At 54.3% G+C, this 19,761-nt stretch overlaps 1 long non-coding RNA gene and 1 other non-coding gene across 2 annotated transcripts in view; both read right to left on the bottom strand.

Annotated features, from left to right (window-relative positions):
• LOC126474986 (uncharacterized) overlaps positions 1–19,761 on the bottom strand; it is a 490,806-nt gene that overhangs the window by 85,229 nt on the left and 385,816 nt on the right. The window lies entirely within an intron of this gene.
• On the bottom strand, positions 14,620–14,774 carry LOC126476483 (5.8S ribosomal RNA). Its single transcript, XR_007587012.1, has one exon. It is a non-coding gene; the product is annotated as a 5.8S ribosomal RNA (ribosomal RNA).

Genomic DNA, 19,761 nt, shown 5'->3' with positions numbered 1-19,761 from the left:
CATAGGTCAGCAGCTGTTCCTGCCAACAGCCAGCAGCCAGCGTCCAGCAGCGGTTCCTGCCTAGCAGCCGGCATCCATTAGCGGTCTACGCCAGCAGCCAGTAGCGGTCTACGCCAACAGCCAGTAGCGGTCTCCACCAGCAGCTAGCAGTGTCCCCGCCAGCGGCACGCAGCGGTCCTCGCCTGCGCCGGCCCTGGCCACCAGCCACCGGCCACCATCCAGCTTCCCTCAGCGGTCGCACCCACCAGCGGTTGCGGCCAGCGGCCAGCAGTGGTCCTCGCTGCCCTCTCCGTCCGCCAGCAGCAGCAGCAGCAGCAGAGGCATCCCAACCAGCCAGTCAGCCGGGTCGCGACCCCCCCCTCCGCCCCCAGCGTCAGCAGAGTGGGGCTTAGGCCCCAGTCTACTTCGTCTTTCTCCATCCCGTTCTCCTCTGTGTCTCTCGTCGCCCTGCCCATCTCTCGTTTGCTCCTTTGTCTAGTACTGTGTTTTTTCCCCCTTATCATAATGTCAACACCCACCATCTCTTCTACAGCCAACAACACTGCCATTATATACACCTCCCCCTCCCCTGCTGCCACCACTATCACGTGGTGTGCTACTTTACTCCCCCCTCCGTCCATCTCCCCACTCCTCACTCTCTCCTCTCCCTCCCTCTTTGTCGCCCCATCCCCGGCTCCTCCCTCCCATGCCTCCTCTGATCCCTTCCCTCCACTCCCTCCCTCTGCTCCTTCCGTTTCTGTGGCCCCCGCCAGTTTGGACGCCCGGCAGGCTACGGCCCACGCTCCACTCTCCCCTTCACCTTCATCGTCCTCATCACTGTCTTCACCATCGCCTTTGCCATCGCCCTCACCATCTCCGGCGCCGACTCCAGCCCTGGGACCTGCCACTCCCCGCCACATTCCAGTTGTTCCCATCCCCCACACCTCCACCACCGCCGTCAAGCGCCCAGTGGCACCCCTGCCTCCTCTGCTCCCAAAGAGGCTCCGCCTCGTCCACCTTCCCCCACCCCTGATGCCATGGATGTCTCCCCGCCCATCCCTGCCCCCTTCTCCTCCTCCTCTACCGCCTCCTCCTACCGCTACCTCCTCTCTCGTCCTAATCCCTCCCTCCTTAAAGCCCGGAACCTCACCCTCTTCCTTCGCCATAATTGTCCTGGTGCCCCCATCTCCATCCTCACTCCTCACCGTAATTCGGTACTCATCTCCTCCCCCAGCCCTACCCTCCATACAGACCTACTTTCCCCCATCCCTGTCACCCGCTTTGGCCCTCATGCCTCCCTCACCCCTGCTCCTTCCCCACCTCCCTCCCACCATCCCCAACCCCCGCATCGTCCGCCGACCCTCACCGCTGTGATCACTCGGCTCAGTCAGGTGATCATGGAGGAGGAGGTGTTGGCAGAGCTTCAGGCCCATCCCCATCTGGAGGTGCGTGCGGTTTGCCGCATCCACAACGCTGCCGGCCCCACCCGTCTTATGCGGTTTTGTTCTAAGCACGCCCCCTCCATAGACCATCACCTGAAGGAGGGTGCCCTCCTTTTTAACCAGCGTATAAAGTTGACCCCTCCCGTTCCCCTCCTCAATCCCTCCACTGCCAAAGGTGCTTGCGGTATAATTCAAACCCAACATCTGAGTGCCGCGAGGCCCCCACCTGCCCGCACTGTAGGCAAGCCCACTTTTTATGGCAGTGCCCCAATCTCCAGTCCCCCCCTCCTGTAATACCTGTAACCTCCCTCATCCTGCCTACTCCCAGAAGTGTAAGGCCCGACCCCTTCCTACCACTCCTGAACTCACCGTTCCTGTCCGCCCTTTGGACGCCCACACCCCTCCCGGCAACTCCCTTCGCCCACCCCCTACCGCTGAGGATATCATCAGATTCCTCACCATTGTCCTTCAGAATGTTCATCCTTTTCAGCGCCCGCACACCCTCCGACAGATCTCCCTCGCCGCCCATTCCGTTTTCCAACTCAAAATGTACGCCACCGACTCCAACAACCAGGCCCATTCCACTTTCTCCCGTCTTGACACCATCGTTTAAAGCCCTGTCATGGCGGGGCAGCACTGTATTCTTTTCTACAACATCCGCTCCGTTCCCGCCAACAACAACCTCTTCCTGCACACCCTGGCCACCCACCGCGTGGATGCCTTCCTCCTCAATGAAACCTTCCTGCAACCCCACCACACCGTCCACACTTCGCCCTACCTCGTCCACCGCTCCGATAATCCCCTCCTGATTGCGCGTGGCGGAATTGCCATTGGGCACCACCGACAGATCCCCGTTCGGCTCCAACCTCTTCTTCCCGACCCCATTGAACACCTGATCCTTAGTCTCTTCTTCCCCGGCCTCACCGTTACCTGTGCCACCATCTATGTCCGCCCCAACGCCTCTATTTCCTTCGACTACCTCTCCCACATCGACCGGACCCTCGCCTCCTATGTGATCGCCGCCGACCTCAACATCCATAGTCGTTCTGCTGCCCAGTTACGGCGGTGGTATCGGTTCCTCTCCTCCCTTATTCCCATCCCCCAGCACACCCGTCCCGAATTCAACTCCACTCCCAATGTTATCCTCTCCTCCCCCAACCTCCTTGGCCGCATAACGGTGGATGTCCTGGAGCCTGTTGGTAGCGACCATCTCCCTGTCCTTCTCACTGTTTCAGACGGTCATCGCCCCCACCCCGACCCTCGTCATGACCCTCCCCCTAAGTACGTTCATGACTATTCCCGTGCCAACTGGAATGCCTACTGGGATACCCTCTCCACCCAGGTCGATAGCCACCCCCTCACCTACCACCACACCGATGATGTCACCCATGCCACCTCCTTTCTCCAGCAGACCTTGTCTGAGGCCGTGGAGGCCCATGTCCCTACTGTCGCCATCTACCCCCACCATCCTACCTTACCCCCACAGGCCGACCTCCTCCTCCGTGAATCCCGCCGTCTCAACCGTGCCTTCCTCCGCACACGTGACCCACGATGCCACCGGCCACTCCAGCGACACATTCGAAATTTGCTCGCAGCTAAGGAACGCCGGGACTGGCGACAGACATGCACCCGTTTAACTGCTACCCTACCTATCAACTCGTCCAAGTTCTGGTCAGCCTTCTGTCGCCTTACCGGAACTAAACCCTCCCCCAGCTATCCTCTTCTCCATGATGATTACCCTTTCCCTGGCACTTTTAGTAAGGCCAATCACTTTAACTCCTACCTCTCCGATGTATTTTCCATCCCCAATGATCCCCAGTTCGATTACTCCCTCTTCCCAGATATCTGCGAACGAACTGACACCTCTGTCCCTCCCCTCGCTCCTGGTTTCTAGTACTTGGACAACATTACACACACGGAACTCAATGCCCGTATCACTACACAGGATCTCATTGCTGCATTCCGCACTAAACGCAACACCGATCCTAGTCACGATCGTGTCACCTACCGTCACCTTCGTGAAGTTCCTGTCTCTTTCCTCTCCACCCTGGCCAGGCTCTACAATGTAGTCCTGTCCACCAGTTAGTACCCCGATCTGTGAAAAACCTCCCGTATCCTCATGCTCCTTAAACCTGACAGACCGCCGTCCGACGTCTCCTCCTACCGTCCCATCAACCTTACCTCGGTCTTCAGCAAGGTCCTGGAATCTATCCTCACCCGACGCATCCACCAGCATCTCCGCCAGCACCGCCTCCTTCCTGTTACCCAGTGTGGCTTTCGGCCGTCCTTCTCTTCCGACGACGTTCTCCTTCACCTGACTCATCTCCTTTCTGAACAGCTTAATTCCCGTCGCTCCGCCATTTTCCTCTCCCTGGACCTTGAACGTGCATATGACTGCGTCTGGCATTCCGGTCTCCTCTTCAAGCTCCAAACCTTCGCCCTTCCCATTAACTACATCTGCCTGATCGGCTCCTTTCTCTCCCGCCGTCCTTCCGATGTCAGCATCCATAACACAGATTCCTACACATTTTTCCCCTCTGCCGGTGTGCCCCAAGGCTCCGTCCTCTCCCCCCTTCTGTACCTTTTGTACACGGCGGACATGCCGCCGCCGTCACCACATGTCCACCTTCTCCAGTTTGCCGATGACACCGCTTTCCTTGCCCTCGCCCCCACCCTGCAGCGCTCCCAACACCTTCTCCAATCCCATCTTCACCAGTTCACCGCCTGGTGCAACCAGTGGTTGCTCAAGGTCAATTCCTCCAAAACCCAGGCGATCATTGTAGGCAAAACCACCCCTTCCTTCCGCCTCCTTGATTTCTATCTCACCATCTATGGCCGTCCTATCGCCCTCACTCCCTCCCTTAAGTACCTTGGCGTCACCCTCGACCGTCGACTCTCCTGGACTCCCCACCTCCGGATAATCGAAGCCAAGGCATGCTCCCGACTCAGTCTCCCCAAGCTGCTCTCCGGCCGTACGTGGGGTCTGGACCCCTCCACCATCCTCCACACCTATAAACCCCTCATCCACCCTATCCTTTGTTATGCCCATCCAGCTTGGAACTCCGCCCCCCCTACCATTTACAAATCCCTCCAAATCCTTGAACGCCATACTCTCCACCTCGCCTATTGCATCCGTCTCCCCTCCCCCACCCGGATCCTGTACGATCTCATCCCCTTCCCCCACCTCCTCCTTTTCCTTGAAAGGATACGGATCCTGTACACCTCCCATAAACTCGATCCTCCTCACCCACTCGTCTCCCCGATCCTCTCCCACTCTCGCCCGCTGCCGCGCCTGTATTCCCACATCCCACCCGGTCTCCATCTCTCAACCCTCCTTACCCTCTCCCAAGGTGGCTTCCACCAGCTCCCCCTCCCTGATGATGTTCTCCTCCCCTCCATCTACCCCTCCTATCAACTTTGACCCTGCCACCCCCCCATTTCCGGTGTCCTTTCCTTTAGGCACCCTCCTTCCCTTCTCTTCCCTTCCCTTCTCTTTCCTTTTCCCCCATCCGCTCCCTCCACCCCTCTTCCCCTGGGCTTCCCCTCCCCCTTCCTAGCTCCCCCTATTTCCCCTGCCTGTGGCATCTCTGCTCCCCCCTCTCGCTCTCCCACTCCCCTTCCTCCTCCTTTTCTCTTGGCAGGTCCCCGGACTTGCACACACACAGTGAACATTCGCGCGCCGGAGGTCATCGCCATTAGTATCTCGTGTGTGTGCCTTCGTTTGTGTTTAGTGTTTGTTCACCGAAACGCCGCCACTGTTCACGTGTACCATCGCCATCATCCCTGTTTTGTGCGCCGCGTCAACTAGTGTCTGTGATGTTTTCTCGTCTGGCGTGAATGGCTCCGTGTTTTTTGTTTTTCGGTTTCTACATTGTTTTGCCCACCATTTTGATTGTATTCTCTGTGTCCCCTCTATTTATTACTTATTGTAAATCTCAAGGCTGAAGAGCGGCCTACTCAGCTGCTGACAGCCCGCCTTGTGTAAGGAGATAAAAATCACAATAAAGAAAAAAAAAAAGTTTGCTGGACGTAGTGTTGTTGGTTTCTCGGAGATGGGGGTACTGCATGTGGTTTCGTCATATTTGGATAGATGGAGATATAGTGTTTCAGCAGTATGGCGGGAGTAGAGACGTTGGATTAGTATAGATGGAGGTATAGTTTCTGGGCTGCATGTGCAAGTAGTTTTGTCACATTCTCATAGATGTCTTTGTTGTGGCTGTGAGTGGCATTGTCGACGTCGTTGTGTCGGCGTCCGATAGATGGCGGTATGGTGTCGTCACAAAACTGACAGGTGAGTGGCGTGAGTATTTCACAGATGGGGTATCGTCTGTTTTGCGATGTTTATTGTGGAAGTCGATGTCGTGACTACGAGGGGGCGCGCGCGAATGCGTCGTGTACGTAACAAACGTCGGTATCGTGCCACAATTATATATTTATTTATATTTGTTCTGTCTTTATGGATGTTATTTATTTTGTTCATTTATTCATTTCCTTGTTTATATTGTGATTTCGTTTATGCATGTACATATGTGCCAATCGTACTGCGTTTCTTTTCTATTACCTTTACTGTGTAGCTGCCTAAAGCCTCTACACACCGTCGCTCCCGTACGGACTTATCACCTCCCCAGCTAACCGCCCTGGGGACTTACCAAGGACACACCCTTCCCAAGTCTATTTCCTTACAAAACATCATGTGCTATTATATTTAATTTCACATTCATAGTTTAAAGGTATTGTAGTTCACCATACCGCGGTGTACGCTATGTTATTACATGTCGCTAGGGCCGCTGTAAACGCACCATAGCCTGCCGGCCACCGCGACCGCCACACAGCAACCACCCGACACCGCTGCCTCTACGCGACGCTCCGACCAGTGGGCCGACACCGCCCGTCTGGCACCCATATCCAGCAGACAAAGCGATACGCTGTAGCGCGGCGGAACACAACGCGCCCGGCTGCCGCCGCCTCCCCCGGCGCTCCCGCGCGCACGGAGGCGGCACCCATCACAACGCCCACGCCACCGCCAAGGTTCCCGCAAACCGATATGCCTCAGTCTGCCGCACCCAATGCAGCGCCCTGGGTGCACCGCGCCCGGCCACACCGATACGCCCAGAGATGCGAAACACAAGAAACAAGCAAGGGGCGGGGCGCACACGTGCCCCTGGCGCCCAGCCGCGGGTGGGTGGGTCTCGTCTCGCGACAAGATCAGTCCCCCAAGCAAGGGCTGAGTCTCAACAGATCGCAGAGACACCGATGGTCGACCGGTAGGGGCAGGGCGGCGCCGGGAACAGACCCCAGACAGCGCCGCCCGAGTGCCCCGTCCGGCAAACAAGTTGGGCCCGTATGGCGCGGCGCCACGTGGGTCGACTGCGCCTAGTAAAGTCACGTATTTTCGAGCCTTCCGACCCTCGGGACACCTTAGCGATATCGTTGCCACAATGGCTAGACGGGATTCGGCCTTAGAGGCGTTCTGGCTTAACCCCATGGATGGTAGCATCGCACCACCGGCCGCTCGGCGGAGTGCGTGAAAAAAATGTCCGAACCTGCGGTTCCTCTCGTACTGAGCAGGATTACTATCGCAACGACACAATCATCAGCAGGGTAAAACTAACCTGTCTCACGATGGTCTAAACCCAGCTCACGTTTCCTATTAGTGGCTGATAAATCCAACGCTTGGCGAATTCTGTTTCGCAACGATAGCAAGAGCCGACATCGAAGGATCAAAAAGCGACGTCGCTATGTACGCTTGGCCTCCACAAGCCAGTTATCCCTGTGGTAACTTTTCTGACACCTCTTGCTGGAAACTCTCCAAGCCAAAAGGATCGATAGGCCATGCTTTCACAGTCCCTATGCATACTGAACATTGAGATCAAGCCAGCTATTGCCCTTTTGCTCTACGCGAGGTTTCTGTCCTCGCTGAACTGGCCTTAGGACACCTGCGTTATTCTTTGGCAGATGTACCGCCCCAGTCAAACTCCCCACCTGACAGAGTCCTCGAATCGGATCACGCAAGGGAGTAAACTGCGCCGAACACGCGACGCACACGGGTCGCACGGCACGCGCAGGCTTCCACCCTCACGCACCGCATGCTGTGGCGCACGGACACGGAGCCGCGGTGTGAACGCAACCCTAACACGCTTGGCTCGAGAACACCATGATGCCGGGTTTTTATACCGAGACGCATGCGCTCCGCTTAACCGAGTAAGTAAAGAAACAATGAAAGTAGTGATATTTCACTGGTGATGTTGCCATCTCCCACTTATGCTACACCTCTCATGTCACCTCACAGTGCCAGACTAGAGTCAAACTCAACAGGGTCTTCTTTCCCACTAATTTTTCTAAGCCTGTTCCATTGGCAGTGGTTTCGCTAGATAGTAGATAGGGACAATTTTTTTTTTTTTTCTTTCTTTTATTCCCAAATTTATTACCCATCCATAACCCACTTTCTAATACTTTTGAGTGGGCGTATTATGACTAACTGTCTCTACTATTAGCATTACAGAAGTGGTTTATTAGTGCTTGCATACTTTCTATTTATTAAGCAACTGTGCCATTTGTGAGTTATCGGCCTCTTAGCCTCTCTGGAATCCTGCCAGAGAGTTGCCCGTCCCTAGCCACATGGAGGCGGGCCGCTACTACTAGAGAAACCACTCCATTTATGCAACTCTTTTATTCCCCCCCACCACCATGCTGATCTAACTACAACTACTCACTACACCAAGTCAACACTTAAACAAACATAATATTTACATATATACAATTGCGCGTTAGATCTTAAGCGCATGTTACTCTCTCCCAAGGTAGGCGCGCTGGGCCTCCCTTGAGATTTTGTTAACCAATTTTGCGAAATTGCTGAACAATTCGCTTTCTGTCAATATTTCGTTAACATTTCTAGTCCGCAGAAGCTGCCTCTCCCCTGAGACAACCTGTTCATATATTGGGCACTCGAACACTATGTGTTCTGGCGATCCTTCCTGGGCACCACAGTCACACTCCGGTGTTGGCCTTTTCCCTATTCTGTGCAGGTACGTGGGGTAGGGACCATGTCCTGTAAGGAAGTGAACTAGGCCCTGTGAGGGCTTTATTATCTTGTTCTTTAATCTTCCTCTCACTGTGGGTAGAAACCCATGGACTCGGCGGCCTGTAGTGGACCCATCCCATTCGTCCTGCCAGATGTCAAGCACTCTTTCACGAATGGCTTTGACGCTTATCAGAGGAATGCCCATTATATTTTGCACCCTTTCAATGTTCTGTTTGTGCAGCCAGTAGAAGGCTGCGTGCTGCCTTATTATTAGGTCTAGTGGGCATAGACCCATAATTACCAACAGTGCATCTGTTGGACTTGTGCTGAATGCACCGATGCATCTCAGCAGAACGTTCCTCTGTATTCGCCTGACAGCGGCGGCAGGCCGCACCAAAGCTAGCCTGTGGGCCCACACACTGGATGCGTGCCCTACTATTGGTGCCAATATACTGTTGTGATACACCTTTATTGCCTTTGACGGCAGATGGAACCTTCTTTGTCCAATTGATATTATCTTATTGAACAGAGCTAAGGACTTTGTCGTTATTTGCTCAATATGCTGAATGAAACTCCAATTCTCATCTAAATATACCCCCAGGTAACGGGCATATCTCTGTCGTGACACTGCTTGGTCATTAATTCTGACTGTTGGGTCCCTATTCAACTTCCCTTTCAAGAGCATATATAGCGATTTTTGTGGTGCAATAGACATTTTAGTCTTCTTACACCAGTTGGTTAACAGGTCAATAGCCTGTCGTGATCGGTCTTCGATCACGTTGCGAGTGTCACCTTCTACTAGAATTGCGAGATCATCCGCATAAGCAACGACTCCCAGAACTGCAGTCTCTTCCTGCAGGACGTTCAACAAAGGTTCCATGTTAATATCCCAAAAAATGGGACCACACACCGATCCCTGGGGACAACCACGGGATACCCTTTTGGATACGACGGCTCCAGGAGCCGTTATCTTAGCAGTCCTTCCATCACAGTAGGCCTCCAGACAGCCATACAGCAGCTGCGGGCACCCAATCTCTCTTAGGCGAGAGAAGAGTGCCGGCCACCACAGGTTGTCGAAGGCCCCTGAGATGTCTATCATTATGCCAAGTACATACTTTGATGGCGCAGAGTGAACAATTCGGCAAACCTCATTGATCGCATCCTGGGTGGAGCGACCCTTTCGGAATCCGAACTGCCTATCACTCATACCATGCAGAGTTCGATGACTCTGGAGACGGTCAGCCAGCAACTTCTCAAATGCTTTGCCCATTACATCCAGCAGACAGATAGGCCGATAGGATTTCGGCACCGTTGGATCTTTATCTGGGCCTTTCCTGATAATTACTACTTCTGCAGTTTTCCACTGTAGTGGATAATAGCCCCTTTGTAAACATACGCTGTAAATACGACTTAATGCCGGGGCGACCAAGGGTGCGAGTCCCTGTAAGATCTCCACAGGGATCCCGTCAGGACCCGGCGCCTTCTTCCTTGCAAAGGTGTAGATGGCTGCTTCTACCTCCTCTGCTGAGAAAGGGCGCACGTTTGTATCGTTAAGATACGGGATCGAGAGTGCCCGACGTATTTCTCGCTGCTCATGCGAGTCCTGGTCCTCGATGTCATCTGGGAGTAATGTGTCCAACAGCAATCTTGCTGTTTCTTCCCAATTCTTGGTCGTGTCACCATCCCCAGCACGCAGCGTAGACAGCATCATGGGCGATCTAATTTTTTTCTCGAACGATTTTGTAGGGAACTCCCCAAGGGACAGCGGGAATCGCGTTAATCCATTCATGTGAATCAGTTATTAGATGACAATGCATGGCACAATAGGTTTGTCGGTGTTATGTACCTCGCCATGTCCACCACCGGAGTGGGGAGTTACCGGGCGAACCACTATGATAAACTTATGTATATAGAAAGGAAGAAAACAGATATATGAAAGCCAAGGAAAGACAGAGAAGTATAGAGACGGAATTTCTCCTGATGGTAGGCCCCAGGAGTCAGGGCAGAATGATAACCAGCAACCTATCCGACGCCGGCTCGTGGCATCAGCCTTTGCGCCGTCATCCGCTCGTAGATGCGGTAACTTGTGCAGCAGCTCCGCAGTTCTCTGGTGTTGAGTACCGCCAGTTCTCGGGGTGGAAAGCCTAACACGAAGAGGTCCCTCGCCGACGCTGGAGACCATGTGCTCCTCCAATTCAACGTTGTGGTGGACACAGTCACCGCCTCGACGTCACGGTGCAGGTTGGAGATGGCACGAGGGATGTACGGCGTGTTGTAATAGGCCGCCATCTGGGAGTGACACCAGTCAAGTCAAAGATGGTCTCCGACTACCTGGGCGTCGATCACGCGGGCGATGCCGTCTTTAACCGCCACTACGTCAGGCTTGTAGATTCCCTCAGGTGTGCGGAGGTGGGGCTCCACTGAGACATTGAAACCCCTCTACACGAGTCCATGAGCGACATACCAGACGATTGCGTCATGTTGTTTGAGTCTGGACCCATGCATCCTGAAGCAAGCCTGTAGTACATGGTTTGCGGTCTCCACGGCCTGGCAGCCCGTGCGTCATCTGGTGTCCGCCTCCCGCCCCCGACTGCGCCATGCCCTCGTCGGGAAGGCGTTGATGCGGGCGCGGAGATCGTCGATGTAGTCATGCCCAGATAGCAGTCGACTGGTTTCGGTCGCCCATTGATGCTGCCCTTTGGCGGTGGCGGAAGATGAAAGCGCCACACCGTCGATGGCGATGTGCAGGGGCGCAGCCCACATTTCTCCAACCTGCTTGACGACTTGAGGAGGTGACTCTCCCATGTATGGTGCCGCTCCATCACCTCAATCTCACACTTCATCTCGTCCTGGCCTGCACTGTCGAAGGCTGGCCCTGTCTTCTTTAGCGCTAGGAGACGGGACCGACGAAGGGTTGGCCCCATCCTACGGCATGATGGGATGCCGAGGCCCCCCTGGGCAACCATCTTCTGACGGCGGCCCTGGTGGTGACGTTCGCTGATTTCAGGGCACCCACTCGGGTGCTGTTGAGGGCCAGTCCATGGTACAGGCCACGGAGTAGTACGTTGGTGAGAGCGTGGAGGCGCTGTTGCGGCTTCAGCGGAGCTCGGGAGATGACGTCGAGTTGCTCCCCCAGGTGGCGTTGAGGGTTGAAGATGCAACGACCCGCTTTGGAAAATTGCAGCCCCAGGTACCAGAAGGTTTCACCCACAGGCAGGGCAGACATGGTGGTGTTGCCTGCCTTGAAAGTGACGTCGCCGTCCACCTTCACCATCTTTTCGCGTGCAGACGCGAACAAGGCGAGGGTGAAACACTTCCAGGCGTTGATCTGCAGCCCTAGGTGTGCGAGGGCTGCGACGGCTGCATCAATGTGGGACTGCAAGCCCCTTGGGGTCGACACGAACAGCAGGACGTCATCTGCATAGGCCGCAGCATTTACTTTGCGACCAAGTATCTGAGCTCCAATGTGGGAGGGAAGTTGACCTAAAACATAGTCCACCGCAAAGTTGAAAAGAAGGGGAGAGAGAGGATTGCCCTAACGGACGCCCCGTGATGGCTCCACAGACACGCCCACACCGGTGCCGCCCGTTATCAATGTCGTGCTGCCCTCGTAGCACCGCTCGACGTATTCGATAAAGCAATCCAGAAGGCCATGAGCCCTCAACATTGGGTGAAGGGCAGCATGATCCACCGAATCAAATGCTTTAGAAATGTCGATCGACGCCACAAAGACAGAGCGGCAGGAGTGGACTGCATCGGTGACAGCAGTGTCTGGGATGAAGCTGTTCTCCAACATCCCATCCCGGGGGTGAATACCAGCTGACGTTCGTCCACAGCACATGTGCGCATCAGCCACGACGCGAGAACCTTGTGCAAGGTTCGCGCCAGCACCGAGCAGACCGTAATGGGGTGAAAGTCAGTGGGGGATTTGGTGCAGCCGTTTGGGGGAGAAGGTACGTGCGCGCGCGAAGTAGGCGCTCGGGAAGAACACGGGCCAGAAGGAAGAGATTCATCAGCTTGACGAGGACTTCATGCAGCAAGCTCCGCAGCTCAGCTGGAGTAAGGCCGTCAGGACCGGCCCCTGATCCCCTGGGTGGCAAGGCAGCCGCGTCAGGAGGCAGGAGGCGGTCACGGATGAAGCCCGCGGTGGAGATGGGCTTCTTAGTGAAGAGGTCCACCCAGATATCCAGCAGACCGGGTATGTCGGATGGCGGCTGCAACAGGGTGCCAGCCAAGAGGCCAAACACGCAACGCGCACGCGACGTTCGAAAGGCATTCTGAGTCTTCGCGTACTGCTATCGGCGCCGTTTGCGCCTCTGCTGCGGCGGAGCGGCAGGCGGCCGCTTCGGTGGTTGGCGCGGCCTCTGCACCCTCGTGCTCGTCCTCTCCTCTTTGGACCCGACCGACGCAACGGCATCCGTGAGCATGCCAAGGATGACTTCAGGCGGCGTACCCGGCCCTAGACCGATGACTCGGTCAAGAGCAGAGAAACGCTAAGTGGAAGCGGGCAGCCCCAGTAGATGCTCGCAGATGTCGGCATCAGTCGGCCCCTCCAGCGGCGGCCCGGTGGCGTCGGCCGCGAAGTCCTCGGCTGCGTCATCGGGTGGTGCAGCGCCATCGCCCGTGTCAGGCAGCGGCCTCCCCGCTCCCCGGCGGGACGCTCGCTCTTCCCCCCGACCGATCTCAAGCGCCTCCATAAACTCGCGGACAAGCAGCTTGTGGGCAGCCTTCCGCTACTGGCACTTGATTGCCTCAAGCGTTTGGTCGAGCAACATCCTAGTCAGTTCTTGATTGACAAAGAAGAACCGTGCGTCCCTCTCAAGAAGCAGTTGGCCTCTGCTTTGGCGAGCGACAGGACCTCTTCTTCTGTCCACATCGCGAAATGCCTCTCTGTGAATATCTCCGCGTTGGCGGCTGCTGGGTGTTGGCGGTGGAGGTAGACCACGAGACCGTTCTTGGTTGTAAAGCTGCGGTGGCACTCACTGCAGGCATAAATTGCTACACCCATTACCACATATGCGGCATGGCCGGTTGGCCGAATAGGTGCTGGGGAAGCTGGGGTGGCGCCTTCAGTGGAAGGGCCACCACTTGTACTTTCTTGAGTGCTGCCCCCAACTGAAAAGGGATAATGCGAGAGGGGGCTGGTAAGACCCTCAAGCCCCTGGTGCGGTCTTCCACTCCGCGAAATCATCGGGCCCACGTGAAGGGGAGAAGACCGCAGGACAGGAGAGGCTAAGAGGACTAGGCCCATGTATTTCGCATCAGTTTCCCTGTAGCTGCAACCCAAAGGCACCTCGCAGCAGTAGGAGCAAGACTACAGCAAAACCGCGCTTCGAAAAGCCGAGTTCGGATGCAGCCGCACTGCCGCCACTTGGCCACACTAAGAGTGTCATAGTTAATCCCGCCGTTTACCCGCGCTTGTTTGAATTTCTTCACGCTGACATTATGAGCACTGGGCAGAAATTACTTTGCGTCAACACCTGCTAGGGCCATCGCAATGCTTTGTTTTAATTAGACAGTCGGATTCCCCCAGCCGGGAGCCAGAGCGCTTAAAGGGGAGAATCGACTCCTCCTGATATACCGCCGAGCAGCCAGCCAGGACACCGGGGCTCTGCAGAATAGACGCGAACCGAGGCCCGCGGAAGGACAGGCTGCACACCCAGGCCGTAGGCCGGCACTCAGCGTGTCGCGACGTCCTACTAGCGGAGAATTGCGGCCCACAGCACACCGGAACGGCCCCACCCCGCGGCGAGTGGAAAGGCAACCAGACACGACCCCGCTGCAGATTGTTCTGTGCGGGCGGCTGGCCCCATCTGCCGAGGGCGGAGGCCAGTAGCCGGATGGGCGTGAATCTCACCCGTTCGACCTTGCAGACCTCTCACGTTTACCCCAGAACAGTTTCACGTACTTTTGAACTCTCTCTTCAAAGTTCTTTTCAACTTTCTCTCGCAGTACTTGTTCGCTATCGGTCTCTTGGTCATATTTAGTCTCAGATGGACTTTACCACCCCCTTGGAGCTGCACTCTCAAGCAACCCGACTCGAAGGAGAGGTCCCGCCGACGCTCGCACTGGCCACTACGGGCCTGGCACCCTCACCCGCAGCCGGCCCCACAGGCGGCCACGACACTCCCAGGTCTCCGAAGCGCGGCAGACGCCGCGCGCTTCAGTATACGTAGCCGACCCTCAGCCAGACGTAGGACGGGAACGGAATCCCTGGACCGCAATGTGCGTTCGAAACGTCGATGTTCATGTGTCCTGCAGTTCACATGTCGACGCGCAATTTGCTGCGTTCTTCATCGACCCACGAGCCGAGAGATCCACCGTCCTGGGTGATCTTTTTTTAGTTTCCACTGTCTCTTTCAAAACAGTTGCATAGGCGGGACTGAGGCGTTTGACGGCCCCTGTTCCAGTATTTTGTCCAACGGCCTCACGGCCGATGGGCGTCGTACGGCTCCCCACCAGAGCAGACAGGCACTCGGGCGCCAGGCGCCAGGTGCCGCAGGCCAGCCGCTCCAGAGCTTCAGCGCTCGTACAACACAACATTTCCGTTAGTTTTGAGAAGCACACATGGTGCCGCACGCGGCGCACGGCTGCTGCCGTACAGGTAGCGTGTTGCGCGACACGACACGCACATCGAAAGACATGCAATCTAGTCGGTAATGATCCTTCCGCAGGTTCACCTACGGAAACCTTGTTACGACTTTTACTTCCTCTAAATAATCAAGTTTGGTCATCTTTCCAGTAGCATCAGCAACGACACAGTCGATGCCACGTACCAGTCTGAAGACCTCACTAAATCATTCAATCGGTAGTAGTGACGGGAGGTGTGTACAAAGGGCAGGGACGTAATCAACGCGAGCTTATGACTCGCGCGTACTGGGAATTCCTCTTTCATGGGGAACGATGCAAGCCCCAATCCCTAGCACGAAGGAGGTTCAGCGGGTTACCCCTACCTTTCGGCCTAGGAAGACACGCTGATTCCTTCAGTGTAGCGTGCGTGCGGCCCAGAACATCTAACGGCATCACAGACCTGTTATTGCTCAATCTCGTGCGGCTAGAAGCCGCCTGTCCCTCTAAGAAGAAAAGTAATTGCTGACAGCACAAAGGATGTCACACGACTAGTTATCAGGCTAGAGTCTCGTTCGTTATCGGAATTAACCAGACAAATCGCTCCACCATCTAAGAACAGCCATGCACCACCACCCGCCTAATCAAGAAAGAGCTATCAATCTGTCAATCCTTCCAGTGTCCAGGCCTGGTGAGGTTTCCCGTGTTGAGTCAAATTAAGCCGCAGGCTCCACTCCTGGTGGTGCCCTTCCGTCAATCGCTTTAAGTTTCAGCTTTGCAACCATACTTCCCCCAGAACTCAAAAGCTTTAGTTTCCCAGAGGCTGCCCGCCGAGTCATCGGAGTAACTGCGGCGGATTGCTGGCTGGCATCGTTTATGGTTAGAACTAGGGCGGTATGTGATCACCTTCGAACCTCTAGCTTTCGTTCTTGATTAATGAAAACATACTTGGCAAATGCTTTCGCTTCTGTTCATCTTGTGACGATCCAAGAAGTACACCTCTAACGTCGCAATACGAATACCCCCACCTGTCCCTACTAATCATTACCTCGGGTTCCGAAAACCAACAAAATAGAACCGAGGTCCTATTCCATTATTCCATGCACACAGTATTCAGGCGGGCTTGCCTGCTTTAAGCACTCTAATGTATTCAAAGTAAACGTTCCAGCCCACCGAGACACTCAATAAAGAGCACCCTGGTCGGATATCAACGGGGTCCGCCTCGGGACGCACGAGGCGGTCGCACGCCTTCGTGTCGACTCACCGATAGGACGTCCCACGATACATGCCAGTTAAACACCGACGGGCGGTGAATCAACTGCGTGGGACACAAATCCAACTACGAGCTTTTTAACCGCAACAACTTTAATATACGCTATTGGAGCTGGAATTACCGCAGCTGCTGGCACCAGACTTGCCCTCCAGTAGATACTCGTTAAAGGATTTAAAGTGTCCTCATTCCGATTACGGGGCCTTGGATGAATCCTGTATCGCTATTTATCGTCACTACTTCCACGTGCCGGGAGTGGGTAATTTGCGCGCTTGCTGCTTTCCTTGGATGTGGTAGCCATTTCTCAGGCTCCCTCTCCGGAATCGAACCCTGATTCCCCGTTACCCGTTACAACCATGGTAGGCGCAGAACCTACCATCGACAGTTGATAAGGCAGACACTTGAATGATGCGTCGCCAGTACGAGGACCGTGCGATCAGCCCAAAGTTATTCAGAGTCAACAGGGCAAACGGACCGGACGAGCCGACCGATTGGTTTTGATCTAATAAAAGCTTCCCTTCCATCTCTGGTTGGGACTGTGTTTCTTCTTTTTAAATCTTTATTTCCAGAAAAACTTATTAATTATACAATCTAACCCACTGCCTTATGTGATTAGTGGGCCAAAAATTGTGATACAGTAATATAGGTTGCAGCTATTTTAATTTATATTTTAGTAGCTAGTTAGTAGGTAAGCTATGAGAAAAATGCAATTGGGCAAATTAGTGTGTTAATTTACTAGTAAGCAGGTAACCTAACTATAGATTAGTCACTAAAGCCTGCAGTGTTGCAAATGTGTCAGTTGAAAAGTATAAACCTACTATAGAGCTTTGCTCATTGAGCTAACCCCAATGAGCGTGCCCCTGACACTTTGCAGGCCAAGATGTTGATCACTGCAGGTTCCTAAGGATAGTGTCTAAAAACTGAGTCCTACAATTAAGCTTACCCTAAGGTCAAATCAGGTGCGTTGTCCAGATGGGTAAGATTGCACCCCACTCCCCCTAAATCCCGAGGTGCGGTGGATTCAAGACTGCAGAAGTCGGCCTTTCTGCGCGGTTTGGGGATAGGGTACCGGACTCTCTTGGTGTTTAGGTAGGCCTCTTATAGGTGCTAATTTAATCCTCTCAGATAGTCCTTTAAGGCTTTCTGTGATACTGCGTTAGCCAGTTCATTAATAGTCTGAAAGGTGTCGTGTTGTCTGAGCAGTCTATATGTGTCATTGTGCGGTAGTTGGTCACGCAACACTGAGGCCACATCATTGAAAAGGGGGCACTCGTAGACTACATGATCAGGAGTACCCTCCTGACACCACAGTCATACGCAGGTGTCGCCGTTTCCCGAATCGACATAAGTATGTCGAGCAGGGTCCATGTCCAGTGAGAAAGTGAATTAGTCCCTGGGTTGATTCCAAATATGACATTCCCATCCTTTCCCTAACATCTGGTAAGAAGTCAAAGGTTCTGCGCCCTGTTTCTTCGTCTTCCCACGAATGTTGCCATAGCTAATCCCCTCTTAGCCTAATCTCAACTTTGTTCTCAGTCCTGCTGCTTAGAATTTCCTCTGTTTTCTCCAAATTCCCCTTCTTTGCCCAATACCAAGCGGCCTGCTCCCGAATTTTGATATCGAAGGGGAAGAGCCCCATTATGACTAACAGGGCTCCTCCCGGTGTAGTCCTGTATGCCCCCATAGATCTCATAATCTCTGCACTCTTCTCACTGTCATGGCCGGCACCACCCTCGTGAGCCTGTGTGCCCAGACTCCCGAGCTGTAACCCACTATAGAAGTGAGTATGCTATTGTGATAAAGTTTGATGAGATGTGGTGGGAGATGGAAACGTTTGTGTCCAATGGGGATGAGGTTGTTGAATACTTGTAGGGCTCTTTGAGTTACAGTTTCAATGTGCCTGCCGAAGGACCACCTTTTATCAATGATGATGCCGAGATAGCGAGTCTCACGTCGCCTGAGAACTGGTGAGCCCTCTTTCCTGACAGTTGGATTGCGAACTAGTTGTCCCTTTAGAAGAAGGTATGTGGACTTAGCTGGTGAAATCTTCATCTTTGTGTTTCGGCACCAAAGTTGTAGTATTTCTATTGCTCTTTCTATCTTGGGCTCTATGTCTTCTCGGCTACGGCCGCCAGCCAGTAGGAGGAGGTCATCTGCGTAGGCTATCACCTCTAGCACTTCGTCACTTTGCTATAGTTTGTCTAGTAAGGGTTCCATGTGGATGTCCCAAAACAGGGGACCCAGTGCGGAGCCCTGGGGACATCCTTTTGTGATTGTTTTTCTTACTCTTCTGCTAGGGGATGATAGCCAGTCCTCCCAATCCTCGCAATAGCTCCTCAGACACCCATATAGCGGCCCTGGACACTCCTTCTCCCGTAAACAGGAGAAGAGCGAAGGCCACCACAGGTTGTCGAAGGAGCCACTTATGTCCACCATGATGCCGACAACGTACTTGTACGGGGTAGAGCCGCAGACCTCGGTCGCCAGGGCGATTGCATCAGATGCCGATCGCCCAGGCTTGAAGCCGAACTGCCTGCTGCTCATCCCGCACAGCACTCGGTGCGCAGCTAGTCTGTCAGCCAGTAGTCTCTCCAGAACCTTCCCAAGCAGATCAAGCAGGCAGATTGGTCGGTAAGATTTTGTTTCTGCTGGGTCTTTGCCAGCTCCTTTCTTGATGATTACTACATTTGCCCTCTTCCAGATTCGAGGGAACTTTTTCTGCCTGAGACATTTATTGTACAGGTGAGTTAGAGGGGCGACTATCTGGGGGGGCCAGGAATTGCACCACCTCCGCCACAATGCCGTCTGGCCCGGTAGCTTTCCCTCTCTTCAGGGGTTTTATATGGGCAGCTACCTCCTCTTCAGAGAATGGGTAAACTGCCGTATCATTTCCATATCCATTGTTGTTGTTCTCACGCAGCTGCCGTTGTTCGTCCGTCTCTCCATCCGCAGTGTCGTCACGCAGCAGGGACTGGAGAAGGACCTCTGCAGTTTCCTGCCAAGACTCCGTCATCCCGTCCCCACACCTGACGGTTGAGAGCTCCATCAGAGAGCGGATTTTCTCACGGACAAGCTTATAGGGGACTCCCATGGGTCTAAAGCTAGTTGGTTCAGAACAAAGTGGTCCCAACCTTTTGATCTTACTTCGCGTAATTGTTTTTGGAAATTGTCTTTAGCTTCCCAGTATAACTGCAACCATCTTTGTCTTTCTAGCCAGACGACACTGCGCTGGTAGTGCCTCCTGAGCCTTCTAACAGACCGGGGCATCTGCTCTAGTTCAGCTGACCATGGTAACAGAGAGGCCGCCATGGCCATCCTCCTAGTAGGTACAGCGGCTTTCACCGCTCGAGTTATTACTGTCACCAGTTCCTCGGGTCTGTTGGCTACGTCCATGTCCAGGTGTCCGTCACCTTCTGGCAGTGCAGGAATGTCGCACTCCCTAGCAAGTCTTTCCCAATCGGCTCTTGTATTGTACCTCCCAT

This window comes from Schistocerca serialis, chromosome 4 (genome assembly GCF_023864345.2).
Source record: "Schistocerca serialis cubense isolate TAMUIC-IGC-003099 chromosome 4, iqSchSeri2.2, whole genome shotgun sequence".
Lineage (NCBI taxonomy): Eukaryota > Metazoa > Arthropoda > Insecta > Orthoptera > Acrididae > Schistocerca > Schistocerca serialis.
The sequence above is the reverse complement of the archived record's forward strand: the minus strand, read 5'-3'. Positions and strand labels throughout refer to the sequence as shown.